Source organism: Mauremys reevesii, linkage group 9 (assembly GCF_016161935.1).
Source record: "Mauremys reevesii isolate NIE-2019 linkage group 9, ASM1616193v1, whole genome shotgun sequence".
NCBI lineage: Eukaryota > Metazoa > Chordata > Testudines > Geoemydidae > Mauremys > Mauremys reevesii.
The window spans coordinates 25,314,017-25,339,942 of NC_052631.1; the positions used below are offsets into that span (position 1 = coordinate 25,314,017).

Here is a 25,926-nt window from a genome sequence, read left to right on the forward strand (position 1 = left end):
CTTGCATACGACTGCTCAACACACAGAGCGACTAGATGTGCTCCTGCTTGGAGCAGGCAAGAAGTATTGTTCTCCTCAGTCAGGTGTGGCCTGGAGGGGTGCTGCCTCCATGACCTCTGAATGTCTGACTCTGATCAGGAGGAGAATGAAGAGAAGTAGGGAGGACACAGTCTGTTAGATTCTTCAAGTCACTATGCCTCATACCATGGTCATAGATTCTTGGAGGGCCCGCATCATAACACAACCATGAAAAATGATCAAGAATGGACAGAGCAGTTGCTGCAGGAGAGGCAAAAGGACTGGGGTGAGCATTGGAAAATGCAGCATGACACAAATGCTGCGGAGCATGGTTGACCTACTGGCCTAAAGATCCTGGACTCAACCAGCTCTGTGCTCCATGGAGAGCTTCATAGTCACTGCTCCCTAACATACTACATGGCACCACAATGTACATCTTTACCCTTACCAATCCACAGGGGATAAACAAGAAGAAACAGAGCTACACATATTCTGACTTGTGGGAAACTACAGGTCAGTGTATATGTAACCGCAATGGATTACACTGAACCATCAATTACATACCTGGATGTAAATGTTTATTGTTTACACCCATTTTCACTTGGGATTGTAAACTAAGGTTCACCCCCTTAACAGTGTTGTAAGATTTTTGTACCCCGGTATGTTTATGTTTGCACTTTAATTTTGTTAACTGCTGTTTGGTACACAATGCAGTTCTATTTTTGGAAAGTCAGAGTATCTTTTAGTTCACACCAAGCATTGGAGGAGGCAAAAACCAACCATATCAAGCATTACAGAATTCATAGTGGCGGGCAAATATATAACCTAAAGTATACAAGACAGACACTATTTCATGAAAGCAAGAGAGCAAAAAAGATTCAGCTACTAGCTCAGCAGATGCAGAATCATTTAATGTGCCTTTGAGAGATTGAAGGGATGATGGCATTGTTTACTCACTGGATTGTGATTTTTCTTCTCAGTGAGATCCAATGGTTATAGCTGCACGTTGTGTACTACATAATATCTGTGAGGCAAAGGGGGAAAAGCTGCCACCAGCTTTAGGGTTAAGGTGGTCTGCTGAATTTGAACAGCCAGACTCAAGAGCTATTAGAAGAGCCATCCATGGAACTATGCAGCTAAGGGAAGCTTTAAAATAAAGTTCTATCATCTACAGGAAGGGCTGGTATTTCAACATCATTAATGATAATCCACTGGTCAGGAAAGAACGTCCATGCTTGCAGCTTTTCAAGAAATCCTGTGTTCTTAAAAATGCAAGTGTCATGCACTTTCCCTGACCAGCCCATAATGATATCAGTGAAGTACCCATGGTGATCCACTAGTGCATGCATAACATAGAAAAGAAGCCTTTTCTGTTGACGTACTGTGGGGCAAGGAGGGCTGGTGCCAAAATAGGGAAGTGTGTGCAGTCTGTCACGCCACCAGAGTTCTGGAACCACATTGCTGCAAATCCTTCCACTATTTCCAGCTAGGGTGACCAGACAGCAAATGTGAAAAATTGGGATAGGGGGTGGGGGGTAATAGGTACCTAGATAAGAAAAAGACCCCAAAATTGGGACTGTCTCTATAAAATCGGGACATCTGGTCACCCTATTTCCAGTACATTACCAAGAGTAACAGTTCTGTGTAGCAGGAGACATTTAATGGCATTTCACACTTGGAAAATCCACAATGGGGGGTTATTTTGATCCAACTCCAAAATGATTGGCCATTGACAAGCAGCAAGCTGGTGTTGCAAGTTTCCACTTGCTTCCCAGCTGTCCATAGAGCTCTCATCCTTCTGCCAGAAGGCTGGGGTGGGCTTGGCACACAGATCCAGGAACTTTTGCATCTGAAAGTTGTGCAACCACCGCTCATCATCCCAAACATGCATTACGATGCAATCCAATTAGTCAGTGCTTGTTTCTCAGGCACAGAACTGGCAGTCCGCTATATGGAATTTTTATTTTTTTTATTTTTTTCCTTTTGCTATGTCCATCAGCATCCAGTTATTGTGCTCAAAAAGATCTCCGCCTCTTCCTCGTCACAGTCTGTTTGTGGATCTTGAGGGAGCACTGCCACGAATACTGGATAATCACGCATCATGTATCAGCAATGCTCATGAGAACTGTTACAAGCTCTGGAGGATCAATGCTTCTGTCAGAGTGATGATGGAGAGGCACCACATGGGACTGTGGGAGTGAAAAATTATGGGATGGAGAAAACAGCATGGTAGGAACTTGATTGAGAACTCCCAGAACTCCCTGGGTGAATCGCTATTATCTCACAAAGCACTGCACATGTGTCCCAACTGGCATTGTTCCAGACAACAGGACATGGCACACTGGGATACCCACCAGGTACGCACCACACTTAATGTTGATGCAAGCACCTCTGGTGGGTACAGCACAGTGCCAATGCAAGCCACCAAGTGTGCACACACCCACATGATACACAAACTTGGCAGCCCTACACCAACATAACTGAACTTTGTAGTGTAGACATGGCCTCTGTGCTTGTGGAGCTTTGCAGGGCTTTTCCCTTTCTACAGTGGCCTCTTATGGTTATTTTTTGCTACACAAATTTAGCAAAAATATTTGAGAGAGAAAAACGAGCAACTCAGCAGCGTATTATGGAAGCATCACTCGCTGTTCCATAATAAAGGTGGAGTTGAATTTTACACAATGCAGAAATTCAGCTTTTTTGTTGTGTATGAAGAACACAGTATATTTGCCCCAAAATTACAGTACTTTTGGAATACCAAATGAATTTTCTGATACTTTACAATTAAATTTGTTTTAGAGTAAGAGTGGAAACTAGTTTAAAATTGGAGCCTTTACAAAGTTTAGCACCATTTTTGTCCTAAACGATGCTTCAGAAATCTCTTATAAAACTCAGACATCCTATCCATCAGAGATCCATTTGAAGACTATATATTTTTTTAAAGAAATAATGGTAATTTTCCCTTTATTCTTCATAACTGAAAGCTTCTTCAGCAGTGCTGCCCAATAACATAAGAGAGACTGGCACAAAGAACTGCCCTCTTTGAAAAAGGGTTGCCATTTCCCATTCATCCCAATGAGACTGAGCAACCAGGTGGCTGTTAATAAAGGTGGCTGCTCGCTTCACACTCATTGGAAACAGTAGGAAGTGGCTGCCATTTTCAGAGGGCACTTTAAATGAGGACAGCTGTGATCTCAGTCCCACTGAGATCAATGGGAGTTGACAGCCACTTTGAAAGAATATTCCTTGATGGAGATTTTTATCCACAAGTCTCTGCTGACAAGCTTTCAGTTGTGAAAAATAATGGTAAAAAGTGACTCTTAATCCTAAATACCCCTCTACCCCAATATAACACAGCCCAATATAACATGAATTCGGATATAACGTGGTAAAGCAGTGCTCCGGGGGGCACGGGAGGGGGGGCTGCGCACTCTGGTGGATCAAAGCAAGTTCGATATAACATGGTTTCACCTATAACACGGTAAGATTTTTTGGCTCCCGAGGACAGTGTTATATCGGGGTAGAAGTATAGTTCTTTTCAAAAAGCTACTTGCTGCATCAGATCTACGCAACACGGAGGGTAGGGAGGGGAAACTAGGGGCATGCATTTGAAGGAGGATGGAAGAAACTGGTGCATGTGTGCTGGGCAATGTGTGGCATGTGTGGACAGAGAAGTGTGGTGGAGGAGAGATTTGGGACATGTACAGGGATGTGCAAGAGGCAGGAGGAATTTAGAGGACAGGAAGTATGAGGAATCTGGGCTATATGTTTTATACTGAACAGCAACACTAAGGAAACAGTTAAGGCTTGTCATTTATACCAAAACTACAAGCTAAGTCAAGGGAAAGAGCCCTTGTTGGTGGCACAGGAAAAATGTGTCCCCTGGGAAACAATCGTCACAACCAGCAGTGGTGTGACAAGAAGTTGCCTACAGATGTATGAGGTTATCACACCAAATGGACACCTACTCCAAAGAAATAGGTGACAACTTCTCCAGATTCCAGAAGAGCTGGAGGTAAGGAACTGGTAAGGGTAACCGACACTGTGATTTTGCCCGAGGTCACAGACAGGCAACGGTCACAGCAGGGTGAGACAGAGACCCAGCACATGGCACAACTACAAAAAGTGGACTTGCCCCCTCCTGTCTGCAAAGGTGCCAGTATCTCCTGGGAGACCCACGGGCATATGTGACAGCACAGGGTACCTCAAGGACTAATTGAGCACTTAGTTTAGTAAGCAGGTTGGTTATAAGTACTTGACGCTATTATATTAATGTTTGTTTATCATTATGTTCAGCATGGAGCATACCTTTAAGAAGATCTATCAAGAGTCAATTGCAAACCATTGTTTTATATTGTCACCATCCTACAGTAAGCAAACAAATAAAACAGGAACCCTTGTATGAATAAGGATATTGGAGGAGAGGGATCTGTAGCATTCAGTTGTTGTCAAATGTCTTATCTGTATGTTGGACACAGTGAGCATAAATAGATTTCATGTTGAGTCTAATTTTCTTCTTTGAAGGTTCTACTTTTGCACACTGAGCTGTCCTTTGGGAACAAGCTGATACAGTGAAAAATACACTGGCATTTTTGAGTCTCTAAATCTCACTTCCTTACTTTGACTTCTATTAACCTGGGAACAGTTAAATAATTAGTAATAATTTTCATGCTCACTAGGATCCAGATTGTGCCATCAAGCCACAGGCCCTTAAAAGGGATGCATGAAACCACACTATTTTGGGGGGAGCTTTGGGGAGTGGGGAAAAATTCCCTTCAGCATAGGATTGCAAGATTTCACACTAGCCCCCCTTTTTGGGGGGGGGAATGAAGGGGGGAAGAAGGCAGATTTTGGGAATGCCAAAACATTGCACAATCCATATCAACTTCACCAAATTGTTGGTTTAGGGGGCAGAGAAAAAAATTCTGAAGAGTCTAAATGTTTCATTTTGTTCTTTTTTTGAAATTAAATACTTCACTTTTTCAGTTTGAAACTATTTTGTTTCAAAAATCTCCTTTAATTAAAAAAAACAATACTATAAATGCTCAAAATCAAATCACATTTCAATTTTGTTGAAACACATTGTTTTACTCAAATTGTAAATGACTTGGTTATTCACCCAGCTCTATTCAGCATGCTCTCCCTTCTGCAGACAGCCAGCTCCAGTTCCACTGTCTAGTCTATAAAAGAGGCCCTGTCTCCTCCTTGCCACTTTGGCACAGTGAGGTGCAGTCCCTGCATTCAAAGCACAGGATGCAATGTGCCAGGTCCCTGTCCCTGTGTAGAAGATGCAAATGGAAAAACCTCTTTGCAACCTCTCAAGGGCCAGGCACACTCTGGTCCTAAACCTAAACTTTTTCTCAACTAAACAAGCTGCTAACAATAGCTCAGATTGGAAAACAGAATGCAAACTATAAACAGGATGTGCTAATTGCAGAACTTGTTCCTGGGGACCTTCCTCAGCCAGTGTTTCATTGACTTTTGACAGTTCAATAACTTTGATGTACAATCCAATTAGAGAGAGCCAAGTAAAATTGTTGTTTTGAAAGCAGTATGGACAGTAATTGGCATGCATTTGATATGTTTATCTTTTGTTTAAATGAGCAAAGCTGATCAGTTTATCATTGCCTTAGGTCTCTGTTTTAAAACTTTCTGATGGCCTGATCCAGAACCCCTCTTGCATGAGGAAGGACTGCAAAAATCAGGTTTCTGAATAACAGGTTTCACTCTAGATTGTGATCCCATTTTCTTGTGAATAAGGTCTATAATTTCTACTTATCCTCTATAAAAAAAAAAGTTCGATGCTGGTCCCCCCCATGACCAGCTGTGTGCTGCTGATGTTCTGAGATTGGTTATTTTGATGTACCTTGTACAGGGCCGGCTCCAGACCCCCAGCGCCAAGCAGCGTGGCAGGCAGCAGTTCAGGCAGGGCGGCATGGCTGCTGGCGGCTCTTCGCAGCGCATGCCTGCGCGGGTCCTCTCTTCCGCTCCGCAGGCATGCTCCACTGACCTTGTATGTTTAATTCCAGTCGAGGGGATAATTTCTTACAGGCTGCAGGACTGTTTCTGAAAGTGTGCAGAATCTCGGGTCACAAGGGGGCTCCAGGATTAGACAAGGTAGGGTACCAGAGGGCTTGCTAGAGAGTGGATTGTACGCATATTCCTTACTCCTCCACACTCTTGACCTTGCTGCTCTTCTCAGCCCTTCTCTGCTCTTTCCCAGACTTTCCCGGCACACCCTTGTTTATGTTTATTTTTTACGATGTACAGCTACCTAAAAGAGATCTTAATTAGAGCTGGTAAAATATTACTTATTTTTGTGGTAACTTAAAAAAAAAGTTGTATGTTTCAACAAAACTTTAGGTCTTTAAGAAGTGATTTGGGTAATTTTTTCCTCAGTTTTTGAAAACCAAAATCTGAATTGGAACACAAATTTTAAGCCAAAATGTTACTTATTATTATTGTTAATTTATTAAAAAAATTCAGTGTGGTCTAAAAAAAAAGCACCTTTTATTATTATTATTATTATTATTTATTATTTAGTTTCATCTTTTTTTTAAAACCATATATAGTTTTAATGATAAGCATGGGGGAAAGAGAGAGAGAGTTGAGAGATTGGGGACTAATAGGGAGACTGTGGACTAATAGAGATGTTCCAGCTGAGTAGTTCCACAAGAGAGCATGGATGCCTCTTTCTCGGGGGCTGAGTTAGGAATGAAAGTAAAGGATAGTTGGATTTATAGCAGTCTTACCTGAAGACTCCATAAAATAGCTTCTTCATTAGCAGATGCTCATTTGTATGTACAATTAATGATAGAATATGCATATGCAAATAGGCTATGCATACCCACATTTGCATGCACAAATCCTAGTTGATGCCCATCTGTCTGATTTGCATGCATGAATTTAGAAACCATGATGAGGCCGTTTTAAGAATGTGGTCTTGCAAATATTAATTAAGGAAATGCATGACCTCATGGGAAAATTGGGGGGTGGGGAGGGCAGTTCTTATAGCCTTTGAAAGTCATAGTTAAAGCACAAGAATATGAATCCTTGATCTAACTATAATGACCATTTTAAAATAAGAGAGACAAAGTGAGTGAGGTAATATCTTTTATTGGACCAACTTCTGTGGGTGAGAGAAACAAACCACACAGAACACTACTTGAGGTCTGGAAAAGAAGCTCTAGCTGGCTCGAAAGCTGGTCTCTCTCACCAACAGAAGTTGGCCCAATAAAAGATATTACCTTGCCCACCTTGCCTCTCTAATATCCTGGGACCAACACAGCAATGACGACACTGCTTTTCCAAATAAGATGTTTCGCTAAATTTTAAAAATCACACTGATGGAATAATTAAAAATACAAGTTTGTTAACACTTGAAATGCTGCAGCCACTGTAGCGGTTCAGTGTAGCATTTCACTACTCACGCTAACGGGAGAGCTTCTCCCATCAGCATAGGTAATCTACTTGCCTGAGAGGTGGTAGCTAGGTTGACGGAAGACTTCTTCATTTGACCTAGCACTGTTCTACACTAGGAATTTATTTCAGTAAAGCTATATATCTCAGGATGTGGGTTTTTCCACACCCCCTGAGAGATAGAGCTATACCGAAGTAAGTTCCTAGTGTAGACCAGGTCTGAAGGTTTATGGCATTGAAAAGAGTAAAGATACAAAAAAGAAATTGCCAATACCCAAGAAGCAGAGAGTTCTATAATATCATTTGGATCTAAACCATCTTACATTTAATGATTGTTATCCAAGTAACAATTTTAATGATAGCTACAGATTATTCAAAGACTTTTAGGCTTCATATTATTTGAAATGAAATGATAACGTTAGTTATTTAACAGACTAGTAATTTCCAGTAAGTTCCCTATTTAAAAAGGAAAGAAATACATTTCACTATCCAGAACTGAACCAAAACTATGCATCTGCACTTCCTAAATATTTAGCTTCAGATCCTAATTTTAAAGCTGCCCCTTAAGTGAAAGTGTCTGTACTCCACCCCCCAGCCCCCCAATAGTTTTAGGAATGTTTGGATTTGTGGGTTTTACTCCCTTTTACTCTGAACTAAGCCATGGGGGGGGGGAAACAAAAATGTAGCACAGCACATTAAAATTACTCACTTTTTCCCCTTTCTGATCTTATGCTGTTTGAAAGTCCCATTTAGGAAGAATAAGCATGAGCTACAAATGAGACAACCTGGGAGTACTTTCATGTCAGAAAGAATAAAACTATTGTGCAGAAGAGTTTTGAAACTGTTTGAGAAATTCTGATGTTTACACCCTCCTCCCAAAAGGCTTTTTAATAACTTGCTCTTCCATTGATCTAGAAAGCTAAGGAAAAAATATATTGTTTAATTTAGAATATCTTAAAATATGTTTTTATCTTATTTCACCTTGCACACGATGAGCATGTGATGACTCTCAAGCAATTTGAAGGCTTTTTTGGGGGAGGGGGGGTGTCTTGTTTTTTGGTATAGCCTACAAAACTATTATTTAAGATTTTTACTCAAATAGCCACCTCTTGGATGAGGTATATTTGAAACTTCATAAAACTCCAAGGTAAACTACATTGTAGTTTGCTGCAGCATCTAGTCTCCTAACTTTCAGTCAGGTTTTCCATAAGTCTGAGTACTGTATCTCTACGACACTGTTATTGAATACCTATCGGCCTTAGTGGATTCAGTTTCCTCCTGATCTTTATTCCCTTTGGTATATCTGTCACATTCAGAGCAGGCTTATAGATCACAAGGGAAAACAACAACATTTACAATCATTTTTTTTAATCAGAAGAGGAGTATTAGAAGTGGAAGCCATTGGTGAAAAGCAGCTTACCAAGGAAGAAAGTCAAAAACAAAAAGTTCAGTCATTTCAACAAAAAATGCCTGCAGTCATATCACATAAATCATAAATATGACATGCTCCTAATAGTTAATCCTTACCATGATTAGTTTGAATGTTTAGTCTCTTGACCTCTGGGAGCTGCAGAGGGAAGGGAGAAAACACATTGGTTGGGGCAGACAAGGTCAAGGCCTCCAGCTTTTGATGAGGTATAGATATAATGAAAGATTAAAACATTGCACACACTGATTTGCTACCTTTCATACCCACAGAAGTTGTCTCATGCAAACATAAATCCATCTGTTGGGGATTAACAGAGCCTTCTCTGCTTCTGCATCAATTCACAAATAGAATTTTCTGATCTTCAGGAAAAACTGGTGAAAGATAGCTGTTAGAATCTAGCATCAGATGTCTTCTCCTAAAAAGTCACTGACCAATGGCAAAAGAACAATCCATACACTTTTAGAGTTAGCATCTAGCTCCCAATGGATGCTTGTTTATTGTTTTAAAAAACAAAACAAACCTGAGACGTGGCCTTCTGACTTATGTAACTGGGATTACATTTCACTTCTCCACTGTAGAATGTTTAAATAATCATATTTTTGGAAGTAAAATTATTGATTTTACACAAATGTCTGTTTAACTCTTGCCCTTGGCACAAAGTATACTTTCACTGATCAAGTAAAGAACTAGTCAGATGCATAATTTTACAGTACTTTAGTCTGAAACATTTCTCCTGCTTTTCTATGATCAAAAATGCCAGGTGTCCCTAGCTCTGTCAGAAATGACATCAAATTCTGCTGCAGCATTTATCTCAATATTTTTCCATGGGATTTTTTCTGTCTTTTTAAAAAGTTTCTCTAATTTCTAATGCTTCCCACATTCTCAGCACTGGTCTTATTCCCAAGCATTTACCAAGTTTTAGAAGTCCAAGGACAAATATGAAAGGAGCCCAAAATGATCAATATTATGCTTAACTGACAAATGATCTATCCAGTAAGCTTTGACACAGTTTACTGACAATATAAAATAAATGAATCCATACAAGAGTAAATTCTATGGTGTGTCTATCGCTCTCTCTCTGTCCCATATATATATTCAGAATAGGCCTGGAATCAACAAGATGAAATTCACCAAAGACAAGTGCAAAGTGCTACACTTAAGAAGGAAAATTCAAACCCACAAATACAACATGGGGAATAACTGGGTAGGCAGTAGTACTGCTGAAAAGGATCTTGGGAGGTTACAGTGGATCACAAATTGAATGTACATCAACAGTGGGGTGAAGTTGCAAAACAGGCTAATATTCTGGGGTGTATTAACAGGAATGTTCCACTCTACTCAGCTCTGGTGAGGCCTCAGCTGGTCAATTCTGTCCAGTTTTGGGTGCCACACTTTAAGCAAGATGTGAACAAATTGTTGCTCTCCTCTGAACTCTTTACAACAATGATAAAATGTTTAGAAAATATGACCTATAAAGAAAGTTAAAGTGACATGTTTAATCTTGAGAAAAGACAATTGAGGAGGGGCCTGATAACAGTTTTGAAACATGTTAAGGGCTGTTATAAAGAGGACATAGACAAGAGGACTTCCCGATGTCTCTTCCAGCACTACATTTATGTGGGTATGTCTACACTACGGGATTATTCTGATTTTACAGAAACCGTTTTTTTAAAACAGATTGTATAAAGTCGAGTGCATGCGGCCACACTAAGCACATTAATTCGGCAGTGTGCGTCCATGTACCAAGGCGAGCGTCGATTTCCGGAGCGTTGCACTGTGGATAGCTATCCCGTAGCTATCCCATAGTTCCCGCAGTCTCCCCCACCCATTGGAATTCTGGGTTGAGATCCCAATGCAAAAACAGTGTCGTGGGTGATTATGGGTAAATGTCGTCACTCAATCCTTCCTCCGTGAAAGCAACGGCAGACAAACATTTCACACCCTTTTTCCCTGGATTGCCCTGGCAGACGCCATAGCATGGCAACCATGGAGCCTGTTTTGCCTCTTGTCACTGTCACCGTATGTGTACTGGATGCTGCTGACAGACACGGTACTGCAGTGCTACACAGCAGCATTCATTTGCCTTTGCAAGGTAGCAGCGACGGTTACCATCCCTATTGCACCATCTGCCATTGTAAACTGGCGATGAGATGATGGTTATCAGTCATTTTGCACCATTTGCAATTGGAAATTGGCAATGACGGTTATCAATCCTTTTGTACCGTCTGCTGCTGTCATGGGTGCTCCGGGGCGCATGGACAAAAATGGGAATGACTCCCCGGGTCATTCCCTTCTTTATGTTTTGTCTAAAAATAGAGTCAGTCCTGCCTAGAATACGGGACATGTGTACTAGAGAACCAGAGAGCACAGCCGCTCCGTGTCAGAGCCCCAGAGAGCCTGCAGAAATGATGAGCTGCATGCCATTCTAGGGGGTGCCCCTGCAACAACCCCACCCGTTGCTTCCCTCCTCCCCCAATCCTCCTGGGCTACCGTGGCAGTTATCCCCTCATGTGTGATGAAGTAATAAAGCATGCAGGAATAAGAAACATTGACTTTTTAGTGAGATAAAATGAGGGGGAGGCAGCCTCCAGCTGCTATGATAGTCCAGGCAGTACAGAATCTTCATTAGACATGAAGGGGGGGCAGGGGCTGATGGAGCTCAGCCTCCAGCTGCTATGATGAGGACGGATTTCAATCCTTTTGCACTGTCTGCCAGGAATGACTGGGAGTCATTCCCATTTTTGCCCCGGTGCCCCCGGCCAACCTCACCGAGGCCAGCCAGGAGCACTCACGGGCTGATGATGACGATGGATACCGTATCTCCCATACGGTCCATGCTGGAGCTCTTTTTGGATTTGGGACTGCATCGCCACCTGTGCTGATCAGAGCCCCACGCTGGGCAAACAGGAAATTAAATTCAAAAGTTCGCGGCGCTTTTCCTGTCTACCTCGCCAGTGCATCCGAGTTCAGATTGCTTTCCAGAGCGGTCACAATGGTGCACTGTGGGATACCGCCTGGAGGCCAATACCGTCGAATTGCGGCCACACTAACCCTCATCCGACATGGCAATACCGATTTCAGCACTATTCCCCTCGCCGGGGAGGAGTACAGAAATCGGTTCAAAGAGCCCTTTATATCGATATAAAGAGCTTCGTTGTGTGGACGGGTGCAGGGTTAATTCGGTTTAATGCTGCTAAATTCAGTTTAAACGCGTAGTGTAGACCAGGCCTGTGATTCTACACACATACTTGAGTAAACAAGTTTTGTACAGGGGACTTATACAGGGGATTTATGGGTATGGGTTTTAACTCCCAGACTCGCACAAAGAGCACAGTCAACCCCCAGTAATCCACTGATGCTATTCAGTCCTTGGGCTTTCAGTCCCTACACAGCAGTGAGGCCCCCAGTTTGGTAAGGTACTTAGCATGTGCCTTTGAAACCCATGGACTACTTGCATGCTTACAGTTAGGCTTGTGTTTAAGAACCTTGCTGAATCAGGGCCTTATTGATCAGTGGAGTCATATAATCATAGAGTCACTGGCCACGCTCATGCTCATCACTTATTCCATCCTAAACCTACTCCTGTGCTGATTTATGCAGAGTAGATTAAGATTTTTAGGCTAGTTTTGCAGAGGAAAGCATAGTCTTCCTGCGTGTCTGCTTGCACACCTCCCAGCCTTCCATGCAATGAACGGAAACATAGTTCTTCCATGCTGAGGAACTTATCCTGACCTTTACTATATTACTGTACAAGTAATTTGGACAAATGTTACTATATAGAAAAATATTTTTAAAGGGCTAAAATTTCTCCCTGACTAGCTATTATATGACTGCCTACCCAGTCAGTTAGTCACTTTGTGCAAGCTATATGTTTGTTGGTGCCTGATAAAAGAATATGACTTCTAGAGGAATGTGTGTGTTGAACCGTGCATTAGGATTATGCACATTAGAGTTCCCGCTTGGTCTAATTTTAGCATGTTCAGTTTCTAGGATATTGCTGCTTATCTTTTTCTCTTTACTCTGTAAAGAATTCTCACTATTCATCCCATTTGAATAAATTAAAAGTTACACACAGAATAAGATGACGACCACCCTGTTTCTAACTAGATTTAACCATACTACTGCATCAGCAGGCATGGGCCTGTATTCAGGATGGGGTAGACCCCTGAAGCTCCCAGGTGAGATGAGCATATCTCCTTCTGCTACTCCCATTAAATATAGCATGCATTTCTCTCTGTGGTTGGCCAACTCTGCTGGCTGGTGCCGGGGGGGCGGAGGGGAGGAATCCCTGGCTCCCTTCCTCCTGCACCCCTTTGTGGTTTAGTGGTGTTAGTCAGAACCAGTCCTTCCACTCAGGTTACAGCTTTGGCTGGTCTCTGCAAGGTGGGCCAAAAGGAAGGAGGCCCCGTTAGCTCTCACTTTCCCACCAAAGCAGGAGCTGACCCATCTCTGATCCTATGCTAGTAGCATCATTCTCACTAAGTTTACTGAACTTGGACTCTTTTCAGGCCATGTCACTGTCTTATTCCCATGTCTTACACTTCTGTACTCACTTTGTCTATGAGTCAGTGAATAATCACAGCTCCCTTTCTTACACCAAGCCTGGGAATGGTTACATGGCATGCCTGTTTTCACACAGAAGATGGAAGTTATGAGTGGTGACCCAAAACACAGCTGAAGACTTCTCATAAATTCAGCATATGAGGGGGCAATGGCAGAAGACAGAGTTGACTTGTCTAAACCATGTCTAAGACTTGGTTCAGATGTAGAGTGATCTGTTCAGTGCTGATTTATTTTGAACGTGTTTGTATGACAGACCAAACCATCCGTCATAGGAACATACAGATTGCTGAGCACATAAAGAGATTGTTAGGGGATGCTTTTGTAAGGGGATTACAAAAGATAAAGCAAATAGTCTTATGAATTAATCATTTGCAGCAGTAGAAATTGCTAACTTTAATTGAAAGCTTTGAGGCCTTGTCAGAACACAGAAATTACACCAGTTTAAATTTAACTCAGTTTTTAAAACCAATTTTGTAAAGCTCTGTGTAAACACTCGGTGGTTTGAAGAACAAGAGTACTTGTGGCACCTTGAGCTTAAGCTTTCATGGGCTACAGCCCACTTCATTGGATGCATAGAATGGAACATACATATTATATTACACACACACACACACACACACACAGAGAACATGAAAAGGTGGGAGTTGCCCTACCCACTCTAAGAGGCTAATTAATTAAGATGAGCTGTTATCAGCTGGAGAAAAAAAAAACCTTTTGTAGTGATAATCAAGATATCCCATTTCAGACAATTTGACAAGAAGTTGGGAGGATACTTAACACAGGGAAATAGATTCAATGTGTGTAATGGCTTACTTCAATTTAACTTAATCCACTTCTTTTACCTCATTACATTAAATTGAAATAAGTAACAAACTGAATTATCTACATAAAAAAAAATCACAACTTTAGTTAAAGAGGTGTAAGTTTGTATGGAGACAAGACCCAACCTCCTTAATATATACTTGCCATATAAATCGGTTATACTGTTGCTTGAACAATAAGAAGCTAGAAAAAGGATAGTTGATTGATTGTCAAGAACTTTGATCTGAGTTGAAGCTAAGTGTTTTATTGAGCATGCTAAACAGCAGTTGTGTGCATAAGGTACCTGGACAGCACTCCACAAAAGGCCTTAGAAACATAATTCATTGTGACATTCAGATTGACTGCTAAACAATTAAGTCTTTTCTGGGTTTACTTTCTTATTTAGGGCCTGATTCTGCAGGCTTACTCACTCAAACAGCCCTTTCTTCCCCAGTAGTTCAATAAGTTGCAACGAGACTACTTGTAGGAGTAAAGACAGTAAAAGACCTCTCATAGAAGTAAGGGCTGCAGGATTTTGAAGATACTTTTGTTCTTTGTGGAGGACTTTGGCTGTTTAAAATTTGCAGTGACTGCAAGCCATCCAGGAGTATCATACAAAAGGAAATGAGACTCCAGCTTGTAGCTTCTGCATTTCCTTTAGCCATCTGCCTGTAGGAGATAATGAGGGTGTAGGAGCAAGGAGAGGAGTACATTCTGATCTCAGTTACACTAGTATAAGACTGGAGTTACTCCATTGGCTTAAATGGATTTACTCTAGATATACACCAGTTAGAGATCAGAACCTGACCCTAGGTCAACCAATATTCAGTTATTTTCATACAAGGAAAGATATAGGATATTATACAGCATTGGCCATATTCTGCCCTCAATTCCCCTTGACATAAGTATCAGTTATGCATGTGTGTTCAAAGACAGAATTCAATCTAATCGTGTATTTATAACCCCCCAACCAACTTTTTGCCAGCTGAAGGGGAGATACAGGAGGCAGCAGAGGGCAGTGCCTGTTGCTGATTGCAGCAATCTCAAGAAACTCTCCTCTCCTTCTTCTGATAGCCACCAAATGGCTGATCAGCAGGGAGCCAGTTACAGGGAAGTCTCTTGCCAGCAGGGGGCAATTATTTTCTGTGGGAAAAGTTATTACTACATTCTACTATAGAAGCTTTGCTGAAAAGTGGGACAAATAAGGTTTTAATGGAGATAAGAAGTTTATTAAAGTGGAACAAATGAGGATCTACAGTAACTACATTAAAAATAAATTGTACACCTTAGAATAATAAAGTCATAGGCTAAGATTGTACTTTCTGAGGAAAATAAACATTGTGGCGTTTCCTCCAAATTGATCCATTAAGGGGGAAGGGTTGGTTTCCCATTCCACACCATGGAAGAAGCAGATAGTCCAACCCCCCAAGTTCTTCTGATCCTGGGATCCCCAGGGACACATTCCCAAAGGCAGATTTCTCTATACTACCATTTGCATGTATTCTCTGTAGAACTGTGAGAGTAAGAGGAAAGGAATGGTGTGTGTCCCCCTCCCAACTGTGGCCCCAAGTCAGCCCCTTCCAATGCTTTGTCTGCTCACTACTCCTGTGCAGACCCTTGGTTAGGGGGAGATGGCAGCCAGACCCTCCCCATTTCTATGTAAAAAATCCTGGAGAGGAATGATTCCTACTTCCCACCCAGAAGTTAGATATAGTAAAGACCGATGGGATCATTTAGTCTGGCAGCACAGATGTGTTCTCCCCCAGGATATATTTGCTAGTGCTTTGTCCTGTTCATTTTTAAGTGTCCCAAGTAATAAGGCTTCCATCACTTCCCTTGCACAGTTATCTACAACTACTCGCACTTACATTTCTTTCTCTCTTTCCTCAAGCCCCTATGGTCCATAGGAGATACACACTAACTTATCTATTGTTTTTTCATTTCTTATATCCTCACCTACAGAACTTCACCAATGCACGCTTCATTGTCAAATTGCATCTTGCGGACATTGGACATACTTGTACTGTAAAGCACCACCTCCTCCATCTCTTGTTCCCTTTCTGTCCCTGCTGTATAAATTGCACGTCTATATTAATAATCAGTTATGAAAATCAACCTATCATTCTGTTATGCCCACATGGTTTTAGTCTCCATCATTCAGCATAAGGGCTAGCTCCTCTTGGTGTACGTTATGAACTCCTTGCATTTGTGAACTGAAACTCCAGTGCATTACTCTTCATCTTATGTTTGAGAACACTTATCTTCTGCCTTACTTTGTATATTGGAAGTATGACAGATCATTTATATTAGACAAGAGCTACCATTTCTCCTCTGTCCCCACTTAGTTTAAAGTAAGTCTACCACACCATCCATTTTGAGTCTAGAGAGAAGGGGGCACCAGCCTGCAAGTAGAGACCATTCAAACAAACAAACACTTCATGAATCCAAAACCCTCCTCTCTGGGCTATCTATGCACCCATGGTTTGGTCTATACTATTGCTTATCGCTTGTTTGGTTTCCAGTTTTACAGGGATTATGGTACAATAGTCATTAAATGCTAGGACTCATTGAACATTAACATTGGGACTGCAAAGTTATTCACCCGTTACATCTTCAGGCCTATTTCTCCCAATTTACTTTGAGTATTTTAACAGGATATAAAACCAAAACAAAAATCAAAACAAATGAAGAGGTAAGTGTCTTCCCTATCTAATTTCTCTGAAATATTCCAGCAGCACCTTTTTAATGACTCTTCTGCTAGGAGGACAATGAAAACCGCCAGATACTGAATCTAAGTTCTGTAATCAGGATGTTTGTCAAGGTAAAGAGGCAGAATGACATACCTTTGTAAGATTTTGCATGCTGGGAACAGTCTTTTCATGTAGGAGCCTCCTAAAAGTAAATGGGATAGAGCATTGTCAGTTTAGTTTGTATAATTCTAAAAATAGAAATAATACAGCCCTGTGGTATAGTGGAAGAATTCCTATCAATCTTATGCCTCCATCTGATATTATTTCAAGTTAAACTAGCCAACTGGCTTTCCAGAAACTATTCCCAAATTTGTAACAAGAGGCAAGTCTCTCAGTACCAAAACCAAGAGAGGAAACTCTCAGACTGAATGAACATTGTAATTTTTGCTGAAGAAGTTGCACCAGGCCTTCTATAAGCCACCATTTCAAGGATTTCTGGCTTGCAGAGATAACTTAATTCTGATTCAGATGTTTGATATTCAAGGTCCAGAAACAATGTTTGACTATTGATTTTTTTTTAAAAGTATTTTAAAGTTATGACAGTACCAAAATAGAAGTTTACTGATTTAGTTCTGGCTTGTGCTTGCATAATCCAATCATGTGCTTGCATTAAAAGATTAAGTATTTTAGCATAAAGTCTGAGCATGAATTATATTTTTTCAATGTCCTGTAAAGTGCTTAGCATACTTTAGACACTATATACATCACTTTTTGTATTTTGAATCTTTTTAATCCTCTGAAGTATTATACCTTAAAAATGGCTATTGTGTATATGCAGTAATTGTTTTTCAATAATATTTTATAAAGATTTTCAAGTCAAATATTTAATGGCCGTAGGAGTAAATAAATTATCTAATAATTAAAGCATATATAAATATATAAGTAAGTTATAGAGCAGAAAAGCCCTGAGGGAACCATTCTAGTTTCTTGAGAATATGCAGTTTAAAATATACTCCTACAATCCCATGCATATTTGTATGGAAGGATTTTGTACTGCCACCTTACAGCAGGGCTATATGAACTTTCAATATGTCCATATTTATAAAAATCTTTGGATCCAATTTTGGTTTTATGTCATTGGCTGAACTGGTGAGGTGCATGGAGCGGCTGCAGAACCGTGGGACTCCCCAGTGGAATTCTTGCTGACTCAAATAGAATTCCTCCAGGGGCTAGAAGGGAGTGCAGCCGCAGCAAGAGTATGGCTCCATTTTGCAGGACGAGGATTGAGCTTCCTCTCCCACTCACCTACAAACACAGACACCAGGAGCTGGGCCATGGTCCTACCTTCACTTTGCCCCATCCCATTTGGGGAAGCTAGCAGCAGCAGCAGCGCTAACATAATACCAAGCCTGCACTTCCCAGCTTGATTATCTAAGCACCAGCCACAACCAAAAGGTAAAGCTGCTGGTGCCATCTCCTCCCAGTCTCAACCCTCCCTCCTCTCTCCCCCACCCCCTTTTAGCCCCAAACATACACTTGACCAGCCACACACTTGTCTTATGTGCCTGGTGTGCAACTATCTGTGTCTGATTCTTAAGAAGGCAGCTAAAATTTCCCATAATGCATCTAGGCCTTAATCCTGCACCATTTAAAGTCAATAGGAAGTAGAAGCAAACTCTTAGCCAAGTACAATACTTCTGACAGAGATCTCAGGCAGTGAAAGAGCCAACAAAAGGAAGGCAGGGAAACCCTACTGTTTCAGTTATTTAAAACTAGGCTGGACAGAAGATTAGAGCATATACTGTTTGAGACAATCCTACACAGAAAAGGGATGGACAAGATTTTATCTAATTGTTTTTTAGCATTACATTTTTCTATGATTTCAGGGGAACAAAATTCCTTCCTGAACCTCACTGAAGTTTATTCCGTGAAAGAATATATTCTGTTTTCAGAAAATAGCCTAAATAGCATATCAGTGAGCAGAAGATGTCTGGTGTCACAAAATGGGAAATTATCACCTAGGAGGGAGTTCTGAAGAAAAGGATCTGGGGGTCATAGTGGATCACAAATGAAATGAGTCAACAATGTAATACTGTTGTGCAAACCCCCCTCCCCCCGACACACACATCAAACATCATTCTGGAATGTATTAGCAGGAGTTTGAAAGCAAGACGCAAAAGGTAATTCTTCCACTTTTCTCAGCGCTGATAAGGCCTCAGCTGGAATATTGTGTCCAGTTCTGGGCACCATGCTTTGGGAAAGATGTGGACAAATTGGATAAAGTCCAGAGGAGAGCAACAAAAATTATTAAAGGTCTAGAAAACCACCTATGCAGAAAGACTGAAAAAAATGGGTTTGTTTAGTCCACAGAAGATAAGACTGAGGGGAACATGATAACAGACAAGACTGAGAGGAACAGGCTCAGGTTCCTTGACAGTGGTGGTAGTGAGCAGAGGGGGGAAGGTAGGAATAAGCTATAAGCCTGAAATGAGACATTTGGTTTTAAAAGTTGGATTTTTTGTTTTTAATCTTTGAAAACCAGACACATTTCAGGCTTTTGCAAGACACAAGACAAATGTGGGTGCTCATTAGAGCTCTTGACCTCTATAAGAAGGTTGTGATATAGTTATTTCCTGTGTGATTAATAGCAAAGCAGTCAATATTTGGGAAAATGCTCACATCTATTTAGAGTTTACTGGAAAAGAGCTAATTTGGATGCCTTCATTCCGCATTTTGAAGTATGTCATTCTGTGAATCATGTTATTAGTAGAGTTGTACAAAACCCAGTGGTTTTCTTTTGCCTTGTGGGGGTCCAAGCAATTTTTTTTTGTTTCAGTCCATGGGGGTTCATACCTCTGCATACAATTTTGTTTGCAAGCAAATCCCAAATCTCAATGTAAGTGTCAGTTTAAGCTAGTTTCACCAAATTTCATGCTACATCCATATGAAATCATGAATTTTGCATGATTTCAGTGCAAAATACAAATGACTAAAGATTCCCTTCAAACTGAGCACAGGTTCTCTAGAATTTGAGCAGAAGTTTTCTTAAAAGGTGTCTTGTGATGAACCTAATCTGCAGCTGCTTTGGTTTTAATTCCGACTGTGAAAAACTGTCAGAGCCCAGTTATGCCAGAAAATTCTGCATCATTAACATAAACTCCATCCAAGAGTTTTAGAAGAGCTAGCTGAGGAGATTGCTGAACCACTGAGGAAGTTCCAGAAAACTGGAAATAAGTTAATATCGTGCCAATATTTAAAAAGGGTAAAAGGGATGACAGAGATAATTATAGGCCTGCCAGTCTGATATTGATCACAGGCAAGGTAAAGGAGTTCAAAGAATTAAAGGAGGATAACGTCATTAATGCTAATCAACATGGGTGTATAGAAAATAGCTAATTTGTAATATCAAAAAAGTATCATGTTTGGTTGAGAAGGTAGTATACTTACACTTTTATAAGGCATTTGTCTTGGTACTACACAACATTTTGATTTAAAAAAACTAGAGTGATATAAAATTAACACAGCACACATTAAATGGATTGAAAATTGGTTAACTGATAAGTCTCAAAATATAAGTGTAAAAGGGGAATCATCATTGAGCAGATATGTTCCACAGGGATTGGTCATGGGCCCTCCAGTATTTTACATGTTTATCAATGACCTGGAAGAAAAGAAAATCACTTATAGAGTTTGCAGATGACACAAAAATTGGGGCAGTAGTAAATAACAAAGAGGACAGGTCACTGATACAGAGCGGCCTAGATTGCTTGGTAAGCTGGGTACAAGCAAACAATATACATTTTAATATGACTATATGTAAATGTATACTTCTAGGAACAAAGAATGTAGAACATACTTACACAATGGGGGACTCTATTCTGGGGAGCAGCGACTCTGAAACAGATTTGGGGGTCAGAGTAGATAGTCAGCTGAACATGAGCTCCCTGTGTTACACAGTGGCCAAGCGGTCAAATGCAATTCTTGGATTCATAAACAGGGGAATCTGAATAATAGAGAGGTTATTTTACCTTGGTATTTGGCACTGGTGCAACCACTGCTGGAATACTGTGCCCACAATTCAAAAAGGATGTGGATCAATTGGAGAGGGTTCAGAGAAGAGCCATGAGAATGATTAAAGAATTAGGAAAACATGCCTTATAGTGAGACTCGAGGAGCTTAATCTATTTAGTTTAACAAAGAGAATGTTAAGGGGTGACTTGATTACAGTCTATAAACAAATATTAAATAATGGGCTCTTAGGCTATCAGAGAAAGTTATAACATCATCCAATGGCTGGAATTGCAATCTATGAATTAACGTGTCTGTCTTGCAAACCAAAATATTTATAATGGGCCCTACCCTGAAATCCATACTATTCAGTAATTACAAGTTTCAAGTACTGAAGTTTCCTACAAATTCTGCCATTAATGGGGGCAAAGTTCCCTGGAAGCAAGGATTCCATTCCACTGCCTGTGGATCTCAGAGGAGCCTGATGAGGCAAGGGAATCCTCATTCACCCTCCAGCTCCTGCAAGGCCCAAAAGAGAATAGCAGTTTTGTGCTGCCAGAGAGAGTCCCCTACCCATAACTTAGCCTCCCCAAGTGGGGAACCGTGGTACAGAGCAAGAAACAGACAAAAATAATATGGCCTCAGGCTGTCTGGATGAGCCCTGGCTTCTCCTAAGTTAGTGAAGGAGAAGGCAGAAGAGTCCAGCAGGCTCCCCGACCATCTCCTTCATCTCTGTGGAACCTGAACCCCCCAGAGGTTTCCTCAGGATGAGGGGAAGTAACAGGGCCTCCCAGAGGGGGCAAATGGGGCAATTTGCCCCAGGCCCCACAGAGGCCCCGCAAGCCCTGGCCCGGCGGCAGTCCAGGTCTTCGGCAGCGGGGGGCCCTTCAGTGCTGCCGAAGACACAGAGTGACTGAAGGGCCCCCCGCCACCAAAATGTCCTGTGAGCCCTGGCCTGGCGGTGGTCCAGGTCTTCAGTGGCAAGGGGCCCTTCAGTCGCTCAGGGTCTTCGGCGGCATTTCGGCAGCAGGGGGCCCTTCAGTGCCGCCGAAGACCCAGAGCGACCGAAGGGCCCCCTGCCGCCGAAATGACGCTGAAGACCCGGACCACCGCCAGGTGAGTACAAGCGCCGCAGCTCCCCTGCTTTGCCCCAGGCCCCCTGAATCCTCTGGGTGGCCCTGGGAAGTAACAAGGGTGGCATGCTCTCTAGGCAGAATTCCAGATTTCTGTGGTTGCAGGCTTCTCTCATATAGTGAAGAAGGAAGCATGGAACTCTGTGGGAGGACTGAGCCACGTTTTCCTCACTGAAATGTTCAGCAAAGGCAGAAAGATTAGCAGGCACTTAAAAATGATAAAACTACTCATTTTAAGTCAGGTAGAATTAATTGATTTCAGTGGAACCATACCAGGAAATAACAAGGCCCAATGTATTTTTCAGAAAGATTTCATTATCTGATATAGGTATGTTTATAAGACTTGTCAGTAACTTCTACCCTCTAAGTAGTGTTTGAAAGATGCAACTTCACCTTTTACATTTTCTTCATGTAGAAAAAAAAATCACAAAGTTTATCTTATCCCGTATTGATATTCTTATACACTTTGCCACAACTTTAGGAACAAAGTAAAGCAATCTTTTTAAATTTGTTTTATTGATGCAGGAAGAATTAGTGAAGGACTATGGGGCAGAGTTCCAGACAGCTGCCTTAGCTCTCCTCAGCAAGTTTAAATGAGCCACTTGCAGATTGCTCTTAATGACTTTTGTGGAATCAAACTGACTCTCTGGAATAGAGAGTATGAAAATTTTTCTGACAGAACAGTTTTCCGTAGAATAATGCTCATTTGACAAAATGGAAGTGTTTTGCAGAACATATTTTTTCATCAAAATGGTAATCTAAAAGTTATGAAAGTCCTTATTTCATACTAGCATATTATAGTCAAAATGAAGTGCTTTGCTAGGGCCTTTGTAGGGTTTTCTAAAACAATTTTTTTTTTGGAAATTTCAGAAGAGGGGATTTGTTCTGATTTCAAACAAAAGGAAATTTTAAAGTGTTCAAATTTCCCACAGAATACAAATTGAGTTTTGACCAGCTCTAGTTTGGAATGACAATGGAATAGCAGCAAATACTGAATCTAGGACTCCTATCCTTTCCCGCTCCCTCCCAACCCCCTGATTTTTGTGTATCATGATCACAGTAAGTGGTCCTGTATTTTCACAGTTCTTTCCCCAAGTTTGCTTAAAAACTGAACTTGAATAAGAGTTAAAATAAGAGAACAGATTCTAGATCATATTATGGTTGACTTTAAAAAAAAAACAGGAAAAAAAGAGAGAGGAAAATGAGAGAGTCTGACATTGCTGATCATTTATTTATAACTTGGTTCACTTGACATTACCAGCTGAATCCACCTTGAATTTTTACTTCAGTTACCATAAAAATGATCAATGAAAACCAATCATACTAAAATGCTACTATATTGAACACTTTGTGACTTGTTTGCCTCTATAGGAAGTTTATGACTTTGTTGGTGCTGATGCTGGGGATGTTTGCTTTGAAACCACTGACCTATTCAGTTGGTAGTTGGGGCACAGAATTTTTAGGGCCTAACAGTAGATTCTGTATCATGGCCTGAGCGAGGAAAGGAGGCATAGCTTGACTTCAAACTGAACATCATCTTCAATAGTATGTGCAAGCTACCAACATGCTCAGTAAGTCAGTGGTGCCTTCTGAAAGCAACAGCAGAAAGCACCCAGCTGAGCTGTGCAGCTGTGTCCTGTGCTTAACAGGGTTCCTTATTAAGTGGATACAGTGAACAACCATCTTTATTCTTCTTTCTGAAGCTTTACTGGATTTCCTTCCCCCTGCTCCTTTATGGATCTGGGAACATATAAGAATTCCTTTAGCTGATCCAAATCAGCCCTAACCAGATCTCACCTTTGTCACTGAATATCCCCTGGTGCTTGCTGAAGGAACATAATGTGCTCATTTGGGCTTTCTTAAAAATTTAGAGGGATCTGTCATTTTATTTTTGGCTGTACTTTGCCCTATTTCTCTATTTTAATACCAGAAATTATTGTAAGATATAAGAGATCTTTGTGATCTCTCTTAGAAGCCACTAGTAGTGGCTATTAAACTAGTTCTCTTACACTGGGATAAATCAATAGTAAGTTTAGTCCTCTGTACCCATGAATATTAGGGCATCTGTATGGTAACTCCTTAACTCTGCAGTATCGCCTGCCCTCCCATCTCACCAGATGATATGTGCTCCCTTGACAACGAATCTTCTTCATGGAGTTTGTTGCTATGGGCTTTCATGACTACCTCTGCCCTTAAGCCCCTCCCTCAGGGAGAGTTCCAGCACAAAAGAGGAAGAAGATGCACAAGACTGCATTTGCAGTAGCTTTCACTGGTTTCTTCTGCAAGGTTGGGGGAGGAAGAAGAATCTGAAGACATACGAGTTTCTTCATTTGTAAAATGGGGTAATGATACTTGCCCACTTACCTCCAGGGGTCATGTGGGATTAATTAATGAACGCAAGTCACACTGAGAACTTCAGAAGAGACTCTAGGACTTCCCTAAAAATCATTCTTATCACCTACGTTATGCAGAAGGTCAGACTAGAGGAGCATAATTATCCCTTCCGGACTTAAAAATCTATTAAAACTATTGACATTACATTGAAAAAGTTTATTTACCCTCTTGGATCTTTGCACGACAGACCAAATTTTTCTTTACTTCAATACATATTTAGAAACAGTTTGAAGAACTGATATGCTGAGGACTCATCAATATGGACTATGATAAAGAGAAAGCCAGAAGAATTCACATTTCATTTCTATCATACTTTGATGACAGTTCATCTAATGACTTTATAGAGCTGTACCAACACTTGATGTTATGAGCAATGCTAGGCCAAACTAGGTATATGAAATGACATTGTTGTGGCTTCTTTATGGCAAAAACTGACACTGAATTTATCTTTCTTCTTTTGCTAAGGGTTTTTGAATGATTATGCTCTCACTTCCAGGTGAAGTATTAATTCATTAGGACTTTGTGCTCTGTTGGCCTTTAAAACCACAAACACATATTTACATTGGGCAGGTTCATTATTTAGATAACTTACCATCTGTGACACTAGTTCAAAGACACTTCCCAGATTCATTATTTAGATAGTTTCCCATTAGCTACGATATGAGAAAGTGCAGGATTTTAAAGATATCAGATGAAATGAGGATTCAGCACTCAAATCTGCAACACTTGCTCATCTTGAACACCACTATGGGAGTAATTCAATGCATCTAGTAAGAGCTGTTCAATGGAAGTAGGAGTGACAGACTCAGCTTCTCCATGGCCAAAGCTAATGTACAAAACCTATGCCCAGTGCAATAAAACCACTGCAGCTGTGCCACTATAAGGTCTCCTGTACAGCCACTCTATACCAGTGGGAAAGAGCTCTCCTGCCGGTATAATTAACACTCCCCCCCCCCCCCGCCCCGATCAAGCAGCAGTAGCCATGCTGGCAGGAAAGTGTCTCCCGCCAACATAGTGGTGTCCACACTGGCGCTTTTGTTGGTGAAACTTTTGTCGGTCACAGAGATGTTTTTTCCCACACCCCTGACCAAAAAAAGTTTCACCAACAGAAGTGCTAGTGTAGATAAAGCCTCAGTGGAGGCACTTGACAATCTTTTGCCGAATTTCACCCACTCAGCAGAACTTCAGCAGGATTTTTAAGGGGATCTGTCATTTTATTTTTGGCTATACTTTGCTCTGTTTTCTATTTTAATACCAGCAATTATAGCAAGACAAAAGAGATTTTTGTGATCTTTCTTAGAAGCCACTATTAGCAAGGATATGGACGTTTACTGCTGCTCAGCTAGATTTTGATAGAAAGTACCAAATCCCACAAGCCACACCATAGAACCCCAAACACTTTGTCCATTGTCCACATGCAAATCACTTTAACCAAATTTTTGATGATGATGTGAGTTTTCATTTTGATTAG

At 41.0% G+C, this 25,926-nt stretch overlaps 1 long non-coding RNA gene across 2 annotated transcripts in view; it reads right to left on the reverse strand.

Moving 5' to 3' along the window:
- The window catches only part of LOC120372316, a 98,130-nt gene that overhangs the window by 64,890 nt on the left and 7,314 nt on the right, over positions 1–25,926 (reverse strand). For both annotated transcript variants that reach the window (XR_005584855.1, XR_005584854.1), the window contains exon 2: positions 17,074–17,122. This is a non-coding gene — a long non-coding RNA (uncharacterized LOC120372316). The remainder of the gene's footprint in view (positions 1–17,073; positions 17,123–25,926) is intronic.